Source organism: Neopelma chrysocephalum, unplaced genomic scaffold, assembly GCF_003984885.1.
Source record: "Neopelma chrysocephalum unplaced genomic scaffold, ASM398488v2 Primary Assembly neopelma1_93151, whole genome shotgun sequence".
NCBI classification, from domain to species: domain Eukaryota; kingdom Metazoa; phylum Chordata; class Aves; order Passeriformes; family Pipridae; genus Neopelma; species Neopelma chrysocephalum.
Window position 1 is genome coordinate 492 of NW_020921867.1, and position 3,304 is coordinate 3,795.

The 3,304-nt window shown below is 54.0% G+C and overlaps 1 pseudogene; it reads right to left on the reverse strand.

Annotated features, from left to right (window-relative positions):
* Positions 1 to 301: 301 nt before the first annotated feature.
* On the reverse strand, positions 302 to 3,227 carry LOC113980233 (annotated as a pseudogene).
* Between the last annotated feature and the right edge of the window lie 77 nt (positions 3,228 to 3,304).

A 3,304-nucleotide genomic window follows, 5' to 3' on the forward strand; every position in this document is an offset into this window, starting at 1 on the left:
ATTTTGGGGCGTTTTTGGGGTATTTTGCGGTGGTTTTGGGGTGTGTGTGGGGATTTTGGAGTGTTTTTAGGGTGATTTTGGGGTGATTTTGAGGTGATTTGGGGGTGTTTTGAGGTGATTCGGGGTGGTTTTGGGGTGATTTGGGGGTGTTTTGAGGTGATTTGGGGTGGTTTTGGGGTGATTTTGGGGCATTTTTGGGGTGTTTGGGGTGATTTGGGGGCGTTTTTGGGGTGTTTTGAGGTGATTTGTGGTGGGTTTGGGGTGTTTGGGGCAATTTTGGGGTGTTTTGGGGGTGACTCACATCCTTGTCCCCCTTCTTCTTGCGGGTCTGCACCGACAGCGACTCCACCTCGCTCTCGAACTGATCCACCTGCATGTTCAGGGTGTCGATGGTGTTCTGGGGCAAAACCACCCAAAAACGGGGCTCAGCAGCAAATTCCAGCAATCCCAGGGGCTTCCAGGAAAAAAAACCCGGGATTTGGGGCAAAAAAACCGGGGTTTGGGAGAAAAAAATAACAGCTTTGGGGGAAAATAAGGGATTTTTAGAAGGGGAAAACGGTGGCATTTGGAGGTTTTAGATATAAATTAGGTATTACTTACGGCTTAATTAGGGTTCAGTTGGGGGGTTCCTTGATTTGGGCTTGATTAGAGGTCACTCCGGGATTAATCAATAGTTAAATAGGGATTTAGTTAGTGGTAATTAAGAGATTAATCAAGGCTTAGTTAAAGCTTACACGTTATTAGGGATTAATTCCATTTAATTGGTGAATTAATTGGGAGTTAATTAGAGGTTCATTGGGTGTTTATTAGGAGTTAATTAGAGGGTCAGTTCAGGGATTAACTGGGAGTTTCAACTACAAGTTAATTAGGTTGGCAAGTGGTTAATTTGAGGCTTAATTAGGTGCTAATTAGGGCATTAATTGGGGGCTAATTAGGAGTTAATTAGGGGAGTCAAACCCAGACCAGACCCACCCCCAGCCCCCCCATTCTCCCTCTGCCCGCCCACCAGTTAATGACTGGTTAATTATGATTACTTGGGGTTAACTGGAGTACTAATTAGCACTAATTAACTCACCTACAGCCTCCCTCTTCTTCCTCTGCCCATCCAGGGGGGCCAGGAGGGGCTTCACCTGCTTCACGGGAGGGGACTCCTACCACTTGTCAAACTTGCGCTCAATCTCCTCCTTCAGCTCGTACCCCACCTGGGGGGGCAAAACGGGGGATTTGGGGGGTCTCTGAGCGGGTTTGGGGGGTCCCTGAGGGGGTTTGGGGGGTCCCGCGGGGGAGAGTTGGGGGGTCATGGGGGGGGTTGGGGGGTCCCAGGGGACTCCTGCCACTTGTTTAACTTGCGCTTGATCTCCTCCTTCAACTCGTACCCCACCTGGAGAGGCAAAACAGGGGGGCTGGGGGGGTCCCAGGGGAAATTTGGGGGGTCTGTGGGCATTCCTGTGGGTGGTTTTTGGGGTCCCCTAGGGGCAGATTTTGGGGTCCCTGAGGGGCAAGTTTTGGGGGTTGTTTTTGGGGGTCCCAGGAAGGGTTTTGGGGGGTGGATTTTGGGGGTCCCAGGGCAGGTTCTGGAGGGTCTCACCCATGATCTTGGTGGCCGTGGAGGCCCCGAGGATGAGGGAGAGGTTGGGGGCGATGAAGGACATCCGGGACTCCACGTACTCGTAGATGCGGAGCTTGGCCCCGCTCAGGGCCAGGGCCATGTCACAGGCGTCCTCGATCCGGCTCAGCTCCTCCTCCGACAGCTGCTGCCTGGGATCAGGGAAAAAAGAGCAGTAAGATTTAGGGGAGACCCCCCCCCAACCCACCCTGGGATCCCCAAACCCCCCTGTGCCCCGGGAAAGGCTCCCAAGGGCACAAAATGGTCTCAAAATGGTCCCAAAATGGACCAAGGGGGGCTACAAACACCCCCCAAACAGACCCTAAAAGGAAGCGGAACCCCCAAAAAACCAGGCCCCCCACCCCATGAACCTTTCTTTAGGGACCCTCCCAGCCCCCTCAAAGACCTCCCCAGGGTGGGAAACACGAGGGGAAAAGTGGAGGAAAATGCGAGGGGGAAAAGGGTGGGAAATGTGAGGGGGAAAGGCAGGAAACGTGAAGGGACAAAATGGCGGGAAAGGTGAGAGGAAAATGGTGGGAAATGTGAAGGAAAAAACGTGGGAAAGGTGAGGGAAAAACGTGGGAAAGGTGAGGGAAAAATGGAGGGAAATGTGCGGGGAAAAGGGCGGGAAAGGTGAGGGGAAAAACGTGGGAAATGTGAGGGAAAAATGGAGGGAAATATGAGGGGAAAAGGGTGGGAAAGGTGAGGGGAAAAGGGCGGGAAATGTGAGGGGAAAAGGAGAAAAATGTGAGGAGGAAAACGGAGGGAAACATGAAAAGAAGAAACACCTCCCCAAATATTTTGGGGCCCCGCTGACCCCTGGGTGGTGGAAGCCGTCACGCTGACCACCACAATGGTGGCGTTGGTCAGGATCTGCTGCACGTTCTCATTATTCTTGCACTTGTCCAGGGAATTCCCCAATTCCTGAAGGAACCCCCAAAATTAGGGGAGGAAAAAAGGGGGGGTGACTCCCCCCAGGGACCCCAAAACCCCCCCAGGGACCCCAAAACCCCCCCCAGGGACCCCAAAACCCCCAGGGGAACTCAAAGTCACCACAAGGGGACACAGAAATAAGAGAGAGAAAGAGGCAAAGGGGAATTCGGGGGGATTTGGGGGTGTCCCACAGGGAATTTGGGGGGTCCCAAGAGGAGTTTGGGGGGTCCTGAGAGGGTTTGGAGGGGGTCCCAGGTAGGATTTAGGGGGTCCCAGATGTGTTTTGAGGGGTCTCAGGAGTGTTTTAGGGGGTCCCAGGTGTGATTTGGGTGGTGCCAGGTGGGATTTGGGGGTCCCAGGGTGTATTTTGGGGGTCCCAAGGGGTGTTTGGGGGGGGTCCTAGCTCACCTTGACCGTCCGGATATAATCCAGCACGTTCGGCACCAGCGACTCCAGCTCCGGGAATCTCTTGGAATATTTGTCCCGGACAAACTTGTGGATGATGTCTGGGGGAGGGAGGGGGTCCCAAAATCCACCTCAGCCCATGAAACACCCCCCCAGAAACGCCCCCTGGGACCCCCCCGAGATCCCCCCTAGGGCTCACTCAGCTTGTTCTCAATCTCCACTGTCAGGTTGTTGGCGTCGACGATCACTCAGTACTCAGGGGCTGCCTCCACCGGGCCCAAAACTGCCCAAAACCGGGGGAAATCGACCCAAAATTCCCCTGGGAAACCCTTAAGCCCACCCAGGATCCCTCCAAAAAAA